At 35.8% G+C, this 14,988-nt stretch overlaps 1 protein-coding gene across 2 annotated transcripts in view; it reads left to right on the top strand.

The window, feature by feature from the left end:
* The window catches only part of B3GALT1 (beta-1,3-galactosyltransferase 1), a 185,724-nt gene that overhangs the window by 79,838 nt on the left and 90,898 nt on the right, over window positions 1–14,988 (top strand). For both annotated transcript variants that reach the window (XR_011151962.1, XM_069020768.1), the window contains exon 2: window positions 6,521–6,661. The gene's annotated coding sequence lies outside the window, so the exon portion shown is untranslated. The remainder of the gene's footprint in view (window positions 1–6,520; window positions 6,662–14,988) is intronic.

Genomic DNA, 14,988 nt, shown 5'->3' with positions numbered 1-14,988 from the left:
AAAGACCCCAGAACAGTGTTTGGTGGTCTCTGAACTGTGCCTGAAAGTTTCGTCTGAGCTTTTGACTCTTCTGCCCATTGCAACTATTTGCTCTGTCCTATCCTGCACCATTATAAAATAATTGTAATTTACTACTCACAGCAATAAAGACCAGTTGCATTTAGGCCAGTGCCTCTGTCAGGAGAAGGACTGGAGGCAAGAGAACAGCAGAAGGAAAGAGTCTGAGACTATTTATGTGCTGCAGTCCTGACTCAAACCACATATGCCAAAGGGAAAGTGTCTGATTCAGTTTTATGGTCCCTTCTACTTTGATAATTCCAGCAAGCAAGATAATGCAGCAAGCAACTTAGTGATCCCAATAAATCTGCTTTCAAACTCCCTTCTTGGCTGTGCTACTCACAGAAGGAGCGGGCAGAGAGAAGAAACAAAGCACTGCTCTTTCCTGTCTTCACACTCTCCAAACTCTGCACCTCCAGTTCCTCTCTGGTAACACTCAACGATGGCATTCTTCTGCTAATCTCTTCCTGTGTAACACACTTCAAAACATGATTTCTCACATGCAACCAGGGAGAGGAGATACTTTGCCTAAGGAGAATGAAATCAGACAGAGAGGTATTTTGAAAGTAATTTTAGGACATAATGTGGAAGTTTGGATGGTGCGTCACATAGGACACAGGGGGACCAAAGGAACCAGGTAAGAGGGAGACTGAGGCTCATATGACCATTGCAAAGTTCACCCAGCTCAAAAGCATATACCAGCAGCAACTGGAAATACAGGCACAGTTAACTTCTCACCCTACTAATTCTTATTTTAAGCACTTGTTTATACATAGCACATTCAGCCTTCAGCTGCAGAGCTGTCTGAGATTTGTAATGTGAAGGTTCATGCATGCATGAATATTTGAGCTTTAATTATTTTATCCAAAAAGGTTTGTTCTACTTTAATCGCAATATAACTAAATTTCAAAATACATGTCTTTAGAAAGCACTGCGGGGGAAAATAGGTACCAAATAAAATTTTATTAATTGTATGCAAAATAAAAAAAACTATATAGAGGCAGCACATGAGGGTAGGGAAAAAAGGGAGAAAAATCATATAATTATTTAAGGCACAGAGATTAACTATTTAGAATTCCTACCAGCAGACAATTAAATTAATAACAGATACTCATAATCTCAAATACTTGGTAATAATTAATATAAAATAATAAAAGACATTGCAAAATAAAAATTAATGAAGAAAAGTCATTTTTAAAAATGTAAGCATAATGAGCTAAAAATTAAGGAATAAGACCCTCTAAATGTAATAGTAATTTTTAATCAGAGGCTGAAATATCAAATTATATAACTAAGATAGTTTTGCAGTTAGCAATTGATCTGATGGATATATGAAAAAAACATCAGGGCAAAAGAAAGTATAGCCTGTTGCATTACACTGTAATGAGCAGATTAATTAAATGAAGTAAGAACTGTATTAAAACCCATGTATAACAAGGAATTTCCCATCTCAGGCAGCCAACTAGTATCATCAGTTTTCATATCAAGATACAGTATTTCTGGAGCACTGGTTTTTCATCAGGATGGAATCCATAATGCTACAAGAGTGAAGAATCAGCCCTCTCTTTTATACAAAGGATTATAAAAGGAATAAAAAAATTGGAAATTTTAAGCAGATTTAATTGTTCAGTTGAGATAAAAGATGTTAAAAAGTACTAAAAATAAAAACTACTTTTTTTTTTCAACTGACAAAGCACCAGATGTTATTTATTCTTTCACCCAGCAAATGGAGACCAGTTGTTAGGATGTCAGCTGTTTAAAAAATCTTTGTGTGAAAGTTAAAATGCTCAGTGGAAAAGCACAGTTCAATTAAGCACAGTCTGCACAGATCAGTCAGATCTGTCATGCTTTACTGACACACAGGAGTACTGTGATGATGTTACTGCCGTGACTGATGGAAGGAATTCAGAAGATTTATGATACCCTTATTTGACAATGCCCTTCCCTCAGAAATTAATGACTACAGGACAGTGCTGGGACATCAGAAGTAAATGAAACTGTTAGTTAAAAACAAGAGCTGGAAAAAAATACATTTGAAAGCTTGTTTTTTTCAATGTTTTGGGGAGGAATTATGTAGGTCTATATCAAACTTCTAGTACACCCATATTATTTGGTTTGGGACAAGGATAGTGATTCCTTTTAAAGGACAACTAAATTACAGGGAGATTATATCACCTAGAGGAATCAGTAGATGACCAAGTTGATGCTACACAAAAGTTAACCCATGTAAGAAATGGCATGCACACACCTTGCGCAGTAACGCCATTCAGAAACGAGGAGCTGTGAAACATCCCTGAGCAGTGCCCTCCTGTGTATTGCTAAGGACAAGGCATCAGGATCTCCCATCATCCAAGCTATAAAATGCATGGACCTGTTTCTGTTATTTAAGATGCTTAATATGGACCAGCTGGACAACCACAAAGGATGGGAAAATATTGTGTTGTCCCATGCTGAAACATGAGATCTTTACCAAGTCGTTGGACAAACTCAAGTATAAATTAACTGGTGTATATCTACATTCAGAAGCTTTTTGAATGCCTGCCTGGAAGATACAGATGTGTAAAAGTTTTTTCATAAATTCTATCAGTGCCTCTAATGGAACAAAAAACTTCTTATATAAATATTAAGCTACCCAATACAACAAGAGCAGATCTAGTACAGAATTTTAAGAATTTCTGATAGCACAGGGAAGGTGTCATCTATAAAATGCAGCAAGTTTTCAGAGTAATTGCTGAAGAGCTCTATCAGATACACATTAAAAGTTATTTTAAGATTTCCCTGTAATTGAAACTTGTGTTATTAAGTTACATTAGAAAAATGTTGATTTTTGTCCTAGATGAGAATGGAGATGGTATAAATAAATCAGAATTACAAACAAGACTGTCAAAGACAAAGTCAAACTGGGCCACAGAATCAGAAATTAGGAGTGCAAGAGACGAGCTTGAAACTAGGATAAGGGATAACTAAATGCTGGATAAAACATACACATCAACAACAATGGGGCATTATCACAGTACTCCTAGAATCAATTAAAACTTTCATTTGTTTTTTTTTCTGAAGTTTTTTTTCCCCTTGATCTGGTCTGAAGGGAATTTTTTTTTCATACCTTTGAGAAAAGTATTTTCTACAAGGGAGATAGTCTGCCTTTTCTGGTTCATATGGTAAAAGATGCCGTGGTCCTTGGAGCTTTCAGCCCCACTGTCAGTACTGTACGTGCACAGGGATCCTTCCCCAGTGAACTCAAGACTCCAGACCCCAACATGATTTACTCTGCTTCACAGCATGGCATGGACAAACAGTAGCCAGTAGCCTGAACCCCCTGCATCTCTGAAAATGGAGATTTCCAGATGGCAAGCTGATCTGACTTGGTTACTGAAACAGTGTTGTAGATACCAAAAGAACTAGAGCAGATGGAGTGACACCCCTATCTGATTATTTTTGAGCAATAGGAAAGGTAGTTCAGGTATGGATGAGCACTGCAGCTCATTATCATTTCAACCAAGCCATTTTTATGTAAAGGTTTTAAAACAGAACCAAGTTACCATGGAAACTGATTGAAGCAAAGACTTACTGTAAATTCTTTTCTAGACAATGATAACAGGACTGACAGGTGGGCTGTAAAAGGAAAATGAGTGCAATACAGAGTAAGGCATATTGATCTGTTTCCCCTTCCTATAAGTGTTGTCACTTATAGCTCTGCTTTATCTCTACTTTTTCTACAGTGATATATTGAAAATATTTTAAAAGAAGCTCCCACCTAAATGAACCTTTTATTTTGTCATAATCATATTTGCAAGGGGATGTACATGCTCTAGAGAAAAGAGCTAAAGGGCAGAGCACTCCACTTATTTTCCCAAATTATTCTGTCTTACCACAACCATCAGGGAGAGAGAGCCATCACTCAGGAAATGCATTTGCATAAAGTGCCCTTTCCCGCCAGTGTTTATATTTTGGTCTTGAAATATGCTCTAGGTACGTTTGCATCCTAGCACAGTGCTCCCCTTGTACACTATGAAAGAAGGTAACAAAACAGAAAAGAAAAAAGTGGTCTTACCTAAGAAATACCCCTTTTCCCTTTCCTATAAATTTAAAAGTATACTTATTTTCTGCGATCCTATTAAAAAAGAATTATTTGTCTGTGTAAGTATCTTTCTTAGCCTGATGTACGATGGTAAGAATAATAGAGATGAGAGTACACAGCCCCCAAAACACAGAGTCAGAGTTTTAAGAAGGGAAATTGGCAGAATGAACAGCAGAGCTTGTACCTTTTCTACTTGGAATAGTTAGCTGTCAGCACTGGAGAAGATTTCAGCATATGAATATGCAATTTTTTTAAAAAAATTCTGCGCTGGGTGTTTCTACCTGCTGTGCTTAATTTCAGAATTGCGTGTTATTGTTAGAGAAAAATAATCTCTTTTGCAATGTAATTTTCTACCAAAAGGAGGCAACAGAAGGGAGAGATTCTTGAATTTGTCCTGATACTTTTCTAGCCCAAAGTTTCGTCTTGGTTCTACCTCCCAGCTGGACCTGTGTTTGTACATGCCCTCCTGACACAGCCCATAAAGCAATTTTCTTCCAAATTTTAAGACATTTGCTGTCATCAGCAGACATGTTTGGTCCCAGTACACTAGAACCACAACAGATAGTCACCTTTCCAGCATGTTTGCCTTACAGCTAGAAGAAACAGCAGCAGCTGCTTTTGTTGTCAGAAGTAAATATACTTCTCACCTTCAGCCTCTGCCTTCCTCAGCACTGTGGGGGTGGGGACATGACAGATGGTTCCTGCTAAGCAATCACAGATAAAATGGTATTTGGTGTATGGCATAAATTTCCAGGCAAATAAGAATGCTTTTTATTTAATATCATCCCTGTAAAAAGCTGGATACTTAATAAAATGTGGCATGTTCTAAGGAAACACATCTTACATATTCAAGTGTATGAAGATGACACTAGTGGCAGAATTCTGTGATAAATGATGCACAAGCCAACTCTTACTTGTCATAAGGGAATTTTGATGACTGTGTTTATTATATGTAAAGCTTTTTGGCAACAAGACAAAGGGGAACATGAATCCTAATTCTGCTCTTTTTAAGCTAATTACATCTTTTTTTTCTGTCCACTGTACAATATTTGGGTGTCTCTGAGCCACAGAAAGCTGCCAGTCCAAGCTCAGTTGTCAGGCAAGCTTGTGCAGACGTTTGTGCAGTCCTTGAGACTGGACACTCAAGGACTCCTTGCATTAAAGGTGGAACCATTTAAAGGAAGCCATTTTAAGTATTTCTATGCTTTTTGTCTTCATTCTGACACAAATCCTACTGGAATAGGGTCAAAAAATACAGCTGTTGTCCTTCTCAAGCAAATAAATTTTCCATGAATGTAAAAATTATTTCAAAGTATGTTTTTAATGCTAGAAATATTATCACAGTAGTCAACAGTTTAATACCATTAAAATTCCTTGGCACTATTGTACGTTCCCAAACTTTAATTATTTTTCATATCTGGTTGTATGACAAAAATGTGTTGTTTCAAATAATCATTACCAGATTCCACATACAGGTGTTTATCTTGGACTTAATTGAGGAAGTCAGAGGCTTAGAAATAAGAATGTTGTTAATAGTTAAGGTCGTAACACAGGACAGTACAATTTTAATTTACAAATTCTCACCTAAAGGCATGATTATACAAAAGAAAAGGTGGGGGAAAGATGCATAAGAGATGGAGGAGGGACTGTTAGGAACTGGAAAAAGGCAAGATATAAGTTCTGTGGAAAAAAAAGCTCAACACAACAAAAAGAAACAAAAAGCCCCACCAATCAATTAAACATTTGTTTAATAAAAAAGCCCAAACCCCCCAAAACAAAACAAAACAAAACACACCACCAAAAAAACAGCAAAGGGAAACAGGAAAGGGAATAGACAAACCTAAAAACCGCAATTCACAAAATTTACAATCTAAGGATAATTCTTCCAAGCCTGATCAGAAGTCCATGAGAATTACTGATCTTTGCAGCAGTGTCTCAGATAGGCACCTTGTTGTAAACTTCAAGACCAGACCTAAAAGAGAAGAGATCAGTGCTGCAAGTAAACTAGTCTGTGACACCTCTAAGCATGAGTGGTCACTCTTAAGGTGTTGTCTGGGCTTCCAAAGGACTAGCCAAACACTAGTATTTTATGTTTCTCATAAGCCTACATTTTGTGTTGTAAGACACCTGTAATTTCTACATGTTTGTGTTGACACATTGTGTGCAGAAAATAATGTATATAAATAGGTTCTGTGCATGGATTTAAGGGGTTAGCAATATAAAATTATGTCAGTATTCACATCTGCAAACTTACTACTCCAGTACTTGACCCCAAGTCTCTAATTGTTCTATCTCTGTTTTTATGGAAGATAGAAAGAAAAGTAATGAAACAAGCAGTCTGTCATTTACCCATGTGTAACTCATGGATTTTTGTCAATGCAGGTTTTTCAATATAGATTCCACACTGGTTTCATATGTGATGAGGAGACAGACACACAGTGGAGAACGGCAGTAGATACAACGCAGATAAGCAAGAAAGAAAAAGTAAGGACAAAAAGAAAGAGCTGTTTCTAAAAAAATCAGGTAAGGAGTTCAGGTGATTCTGTATAAAGTGTAAAATGTACAAAGAATTGTGCCAAATAGTTTACCTTGCCTTTCCTAGTATTTCTGAGAATTCCTTCTATATATGTCAAGGACATGTGCTCACACAATACATATACCCTACTAACCCCAACTCACACAGTGAATTTACTTTTTGAGCAAAATTGCTGTTACCTTCAGTGCAAATATTTATTATACTGGTATCCTCCATTTCTTTTAATAAAATGCATTTCCTGTATTTCGTTTTATTTCTTTTAAATGAAACACGGTACTAATTGCTACAGGAAGCCATCTGAGTAGTGTTTTGACAGAGGAGTAAAAGTGAATTGTGCTATGTGTGCTACTGCGCCTTCTCCACAACCCTGAGTTCTCAAACCTGCCCTGCCCTTGAACTGATCTCTTGCAGCATTACAGAAAAGCACCATCTGTTATCACCCACCCCTCTCTTCCTACAGGTGACAGGTGGAAAGTTTAGTTACAGCTTGGGCATGCTTATATGTCCTAAGCGTGACCAGAGAGGATTAGAAATAGATTTACCAAAGATCACATCTGAATGAACAGGGAAGAACAATTCATGCTTTCCTCTTCTGCTTTCCTGCTTTGGAGAAAAGTTGCTGTATACCACTTCTAGTGTCACAATGGGAGCACTAAACATGGTGGAGACTGTATAATCTCTATTCCCTAAAACAAGATGGGAAACTAAGAGAGCTGCATGTTACCTGATGGAACTGAACACAGAATTCTGTTTCACAACAGAAACATCCTATTAACTTTTTAGAGATACTTACTTTTAGAATAGACTGAAATTATATTTTTGCCGCAAACAGAAGATAGAAAGAAAATCATAGCTAAACACTGCATATCGATCTTCTTAATCCTTACCTCCTCCTTCCACTCACAAAGCCAGAGCTAACCTAAGATGCTGGTATAGCAACACACATGAAGTATTAAGAAATGGTTACTTACAGGTTTTTGCATTCTTAAGTAACACCATCAGCTTTTCACACTCATTTAGTATATCCACAAAATAGAAATTCCTTTAGATTTTGTCACTGTAGAAGACTTTAACTCATCTACAAAATCTGTATTTACGCTTCTATTTAATTTTCATAGAACAACATCTAATGCTGCCACACAGCATGTTTCAGAAGACTGACTCCAACCCTATGGAAATCCACTAATGAAAAAACACATTCTATGAATTCCCAAGAGCCCTAAAGACATTAAAACAAACAAAAATCCTCAGCCAAGCCTAACAAAGTATCTAAAACTCATTTTTACTGTTAACATATTAATTATGTGTTGCACAATTCGTGATGATGCAAGACTGTGTTCATGATAACTTTTTGCAGTTTTGTAGGACTGCGATGCCTTGAGACATTCTGCCAATTCCTGGTGTGTTGTTGATTGATAGCTGCTGCATGCTTGCAGAGTATCAGCAAGGATGCCTCTAATGGGAGAAGCAGCATCATACGGCTAGAGTTTCTCTAGGACATGCAATATTCATCAGTTACAAACCTGGGAATGTCATACTGTAAAGGCTACATGATAAAAGACACTGCAGGGTGTTACAGCTGATTCCATTTGCCATATGGTATTTTATTATTTTGTATTACCTTGGGGAGGGCACTAAAGGTGGAAGAACAGAACACACTCAAGGCATATAGAAAAATGAGGGCAAATTGCATAGTTCTTAATTATATCAATAAGGTCTGTAACTGAAATGGAGATGAAACTAAATAAAGAGTTGAAAGTGTGATACACTACTTTCCAGCTACTGAAAAGTAATAAACTCTATCAGGAATATTTAAACAGGAAGAAATTGCCTGATGATATGTAGAAGCCTACAAACAACCTTAAAGCAGGTTTGACTTAAAAGTCAGCAAATGCTATGTACAATGCTAGACATATTCCAAAAATATGATTTTGCAGCAAAGATGATTTTACATGGGTAGGCTGGAGAAAACATTTCATCAATAATTTCTAAATGAGATTCCATTATTAAAACAATAAAGTGGGAGAGTATTTGCTGAAAACAGTGAAAGTAAAACAATAATAATTAATTGTGTCCATTTGATAGCAGGTAAGTGATCTGTCCCAATGGCCTAAGAAATTTCAAAACAAACAACAACTCCAAATTTAAAAAGGCTTTCTCTTTACAATATATCAGAATTCAGAAGCAGAATTGTTTGACTGAAACAAAATCCAGCCAAGGTCAGATCATTCTTTGGGAGCTATTATTCAGTCACCACTGAAATCTTAAATGAGAAATTTTGTGATACCAAATAACAGAAAGATACAGGCCTGCTGGTTTTAGGAGTAGTTTGGCTCTAAACGCCGTAGTCCATTGGATGAGACATTTTAAGATCTGTTACGAGAACAGAATATTTTCAAATTAGTCATGATAATTGTGCAATACTTCAGATGACATCTTCAAATCCATCATCTATTCAAGTGTTCAGTTTGAGCAGCCAAGAAGTAGATTGCTGCCTTTAGCCAGACCTTTAGCAGGATTAAATCAGATAAACTCTAGTAACTCCAAATATTTCCTATTATGTGTTATGCATTGTGCTTTCCTGTTAGTTTTTACCGATTATTAGGAAGATTTTTTTTTTTTTTTTGGTAAGTCTTTTAAGTGTCTCAATGTCATTTTAAGATAACAGAAGCTCACAGTAAAGTGATTAGAGGATCATTGGCCCTTGCTAGCTTATACTCACTACCAGAACACACTGGGTGCAGTTTACCAGTCTCAAGGTTTGCCACGGGACTGGTTTACATTTTTAAATACTTGCTGCCCAGTGATGGTAGGAGGGGCCAAGCTGAAATTGGGCAAATTACTGCATCCATTTTCATTTCTGATAACACCAACTTGACACGTTCTCCACTATCTTACCAAAATCTATGAAGTTTTCACATATTTCAGTGTGTGTGCCATTCATGCTTCTGTTCCAACCATAAAAAAGGCTGATGGCAAAAATGACTGATGACATTAAATGAGGGTTATTATTCAGTGAGAGACAAGAAAGGAAGGAAGGGAGGAAGAGAGGGAAAAGCCAGTTCTCACTAGTATACTCAGGAGTGTTCTTCCTTTTTAAGAGAGCAGAAATCTTGAATATGAGTTAACTGACAACTTAAGTTTAAAGACACAGTGCTGTAAACATACTTCCTAAATTACCAAACATTTGTCTATTATTATCTTCTTTAAAGGAAAGCTGTTTATTACTACAAGACAGAGTAATATTTGTATATTTTTCTTCTAAGAATGAATTCAGTTCCATACTAATGAAAGATAAATAGTGTTTGACAGAATTAGTGTTTACCTTACCCTAATATATTGAGAATTGACAACTACATTTTAAATGCTTTGATTTCTGATATTCTGATAAACTCTGTCACCTGGCCAAGCATAAATGAATGCATTAGTTATGATAAATTTTCAGTGCAGCAGTTTTAAATTGGTAATGGAAAATAACTTTTTAAAATACTTAGTAATTTCACCTGAAAACACAGAAATGTTCAATTAAATATGGGAAATGGAATGTCAGTATGAATACTTCAGACTAAAATCTTATCATAGCATGGTAATCATTCCTACTATTATTTCTACTATTTTTTACTGAATTTACAAACTATTCAAGTTTCACACTGAACAACTCAGAAAAACATCAGGAAAACGATAAATGGGAGAGGTTGGGAGTTGAAGTCAAGGAAAGAATCATGTTCCAATGTTTTCTCATGACAAAGTTTTTTCTGCTAGTTCAATTCATTTAGGCACCTAATTTTTTTGATTAATTGATCATTACAGTACTATAGTATAATATTGATTATCTTAGATGCGTTCACTTTGAATGCCTTCAGTTAATTTAAGAAAATGCTGATAGGCCAAAAATTTGCTATGTTTCAGAGGAAGAACATTCAGTTACATTCAGCAGGAAAATCGGACATAAAGCATTTTAATCCAACCATAGTGTTTAAGTAAGCAAGGTTGATGAGTGACAATATCTTAAGAGAATTTCAGAGAGGACAGATGTGACCTACTCAAGAGTACACTGAACACTATAAAACCATACTGTCGATCACACCCACCTTGGTTTCAGCGAAAATGCAGTACTTGAAAACTTCAAAAACTGGTTATGTAAATAATAAACTGGTTATATAAATAATAACTGGAATAATAAAATTGTTAGTATAGTCAACCTCTGACTTTTACTTCCAGAGGCACTACTATACCCAATTTTATAAATACACTTCTACTCGAAAACTTGAAAAATAAGCAGCTGCTCTGTGCCTTAGAGGTGTTTCAGACCCAGCCAAATACAATTTGTGTATATTTTAGGGCTTCTTTTGATATATAGTTCAATCATCAATTCTCGTATGTTTCTTCTAAAAAGATACTCTGCTGGATATTTGCAGTACATTATGAACAGATGTTATACCTGCTCTGCTGATTTTGTGTTAGAGTACTTGGATCTTCAGTGGATTATAGTGTCGAAACCATGAGTGAACACCACAGTAAACAAAATATTTAGGATTTCAGTCCTTTTACTAAATGAAGTTATTCACAGCATATTCTGGACTGGTGCTTCCAAATTCTTCCATATTCTTCCTTATTTTCCTTCCTTTTTCTGCTTCCAAAATGCTTCCTCATTCTAAATCTAAGTCTTTTTATGCCAGCAAAAGCTGACAGACTCTCAAGGTAAACAACTGGCAAAGTTTCAAATCCTGATCATTCAGATTTTCTGTAGTTCAGAAGAAACCTCAATATAATTTGAGAGTAAGGACCACAATATGCCCTTAATGGTCCAAAAATGTTATTTGTTATTTTTAGGGGAAATTTTTGGTTAGCAGATCCCATTTTGCAAGTGAGGCCTTTTAACTGCCATGTCTACATTGCACATTTGGCCAATCCACTCACTAGTACTGAACAGCTTCCCATCCTCTCATTCCCAGAGATTTACATCTATGTTTTTGATATACTGTGTAGGTTCAAAGGAAAACAATTATTTGAAGTAAACAACAGAATCTGAAAAATGAACAAGATGAAAAGTATAGAACAAAGTTTTCTGAGCAAGACTCTGCCACACCTGTTTACGCCCTCATCTCCAAGAACACTACACCTGATCAAGATGCACCCCAACATTAACTGCTTTCCTGGAACAGAAATTGCATGCTCAGATGATCTCTAATTTCTTATTTTAAAGCCAGTGACTACAATAACATCATGCTAGCAATAACTATAAATTGTACACAGCTGCATAGAAATAAACCTGCACAGCATCTAAGTCTCCATCAAAGTGCAATTAAGTGGGAGGGTTTTTTAAAACTGGAAGATACAAGACTGAGCAGGACTGAAAACACCCTTTTGTAATTCCTTGCTTATGCCAGCAAAAGACCATCTGATTTCTATAAAGTAAGTTAAAACATTTGAGATATAAATTCCTTTTAGCTGTTTAGAATATTATTTTTTCTGACATCACAGATGATAGTAAATGTGATTAATGGTTGCTGATAATTGGAGTTTCATTCCAGTGGTTATTGCTTGTCAGTAACAATTAATAGCTCCACAAACCCCCCATTCATTTCACAATATTAAGGAATGATGGCTTGTGGGAATTATGCTAAACTAGCACATTCAATTAGATTTTGAATTTTATAGTATATTGAATAAGAGTTTATGGCTTTATAATAGCAGTGATGGTTTATTGTTGCATGGTAATCACTCTCATTACATGTATGTATATCTAGAGAATTACAATTTCAATAGTCAGTAAAATTATTCAATTACACGTTAACATTTCTTTAAAAGTACAGAGTACTTCGTTCTTTATCAGTAAATGTCAGTTACATCAGTTTTGTCCCAGTATTTGATAGGTAAGATGCAATGTTTAAGGGATGCAAAACCAGTGCATGCTCCTTGGTATCAAGCACCAGCTGGAATGACACCTGGCACGGCCACCCAGCTGCAAATGTCCTGCTCCAGTTGGCTGGGCTGGACATACCAGGCAGTAACTGTCTCATCTAGTCATTTCCCAGAGTGGTAGGAAGAGAGGACTGGAAATCTTCAGTAAAGGGAAAGATATGGGTTTTTGGAGAATCACCTCCAAACCTGAGAAATATTCTCACCTTTGGCCTTTTCTCCAGTAAAAAAAACTTCCTGCAGTCTGAAAGGGGAAAAAAAACCCAAAAAAGAACTGGAAGGGAGAGGGAATCACAGCTGGCAGAGAGGAGCCCATGACAGAGAGAGAAGAGCTGTGTAAGATAAAGTTGACTGAAAATCCTGTCTGCATCAGGACAAAATGGTGTATAGAGTTTGATGTGAGAGACTGGAAAGGGTATAATTTTTTATGTGACAACATTAAACTTAGAACAAGTTTTAAAGTTTCTTAACTGAGAAAGCAGCAGGCTCTGAAGTTTAACATGCTCATAAGATAAATATTGAAAATATAGGTATACTAATAAAAATTCTGCCACTCAGGAAGCCAGTGAATTTCTAACACAGACATCTATATCATCAGGATATGAGTCACAGACCATTCTATAAAGTTTAACAAAGTGGAAAAGGGAACAAAGTGGAGAAAGAGCTTTTTAAAGTTAACTTAATTAGGAAGGCATATACTGATTTCACTTGCAAAAGTGCTTTTGCCTAGGACTCTCCCTGACTTAGGTTTTTGATGCAGAGAATACCAATTGTATGAGAATACTATAAATAAATGTTTCTTCAGCTTTGTCTCCTATTTAAACATGCTCTTAAAATATACTGATAGTTTTGCTTTTCTAGTTTAATCTTAAACACATTAGATAACGAATCTCCCAAATAAAGAATAGTCTACTAATTCAATCTTGTCATTTTCTTCCAAACAAGGAAGTTATCCTAGTGTAATACAAGGTAGGATGAGAACCTATCTCACAAAGCACTGAATTATTTTAGCAAACTAGGCTAAGGAAAGAGTCCACAGTAAAATTGACTATGATAATTCTAGCAAAATTCCAAGTCAAAACTGCCACCTGTTACACATTCTATTTTATATAATAATTCTCCATCCAGTAGTGATCATTTCCAAGTCAATGCTAAACTCTGAATGAAGTCAATGAGAACAGGATCAAGACCTTTCTTATTACTATTTGATTAGTTTGTGCAGGTTTGCAAAAGCAGAAAATTACTGCTGGTGATAGGGGAACCTCCAAAGATGTACTTTTTTGTTTCACTGGAAAAGTCATAATGTGAAAGTTTGGTTGATTGTACAGATATATGTAAAACCTCTCTGACTTATTTTACTTTTGGCCTACGAACGATGTGTTCAGAAATACTTTTTCTTAAGCTTTCATGATAGTACTATTAGTTATTTGTTGTATATTAGCACTTTTCAACTCTAGTTAGCATTTGTTCTACTGTGGCAGGGACTGTATAGACCAGGTGAAACCAAGTGCAGAAGAAGTTGGCACTAAAATAAAAAACTAACCAGCTTTGCAATCCCAAAATAAATTTTGGCTAAGTGTAGATTAGGTGGCTTTTTAGACCAATTGTTTTTCTTACAATGTCTTTTCAATTCCCAATGTTATTTGGGAAATGAAATTCGAAAAAAAAACCAAAACATTAAATTAAATTCACAATTATGACGTAAAACATCATGACTAAGAAGAACAAAGTACACAGCATGTATATCAGTAATCCGATGGAAAAGGACAAGGGAGTTCAAAAAAGCAATTCAGTTCTATTCTTTGATCCAATTTAATGAAACTTTAATCTTTCTATTGTAAAAAACAAATTCTGGCATCACATGCCTGTAGATTCAATTCTAATGTCTTATTCAGACAAATTATTTTCACTGCTCAGTAACTCTCAGGTTTGATAATACCAACAAAGAGAGTCCTAGAACGTGTCCCATATCCAACACTGAATTTATCAGGTGGGCCATCCTTATTTTATGACTGAAGAACTTCTGGTAACATCACATAATCCATATTGGTAATTCAATTACTGTTTTCAAAATATAGTATTTTATATACATGTAAGGGAACTAGACATTTCCTTGAAGAAAACTCCAGGGCATAGATTCTAGCTTCTGTGTGCCTTGCTCCTTCTCAAGTACCCAGCAGTTTTAGTATGCCTTGGGCCATAAGATAATTCAAATATGCATATATTAAATAGCAAAAAAAAAATCAAAACATGTATGCAAAAATTTAGAAGCTAAAACCCATGCTTTCTGCTTTGAAGAATTGTTTGGTTTGTTTGTTTTTTTACTATGAATAGCACCTGTAAGTATTGGGCACAGCAAAGCCAAGCAGAACATAAACTGGAAGCAGAAAAG

The sequence above is a fragment of the Aphelocoma coerulescens genome, chromosome 7 (assembly GCF_041296385.1).
Source record: "Aphelocoma coerulescens isolate FSJ_1873_10779 chromosome 7, UR_Acoe_1.0, whole genome shotgun sequence".
Classification (NCBI taxonomy): domain Eukaryota; kingdom Metazoa; phylum Chordata; class Aves; order Passeriformes; family Corvidae; genus Aphelocoma; species Aphelocoma coerulescens.
This window is presented reverse-complemented; position numbering and strand designations above follow the sequence as displayed.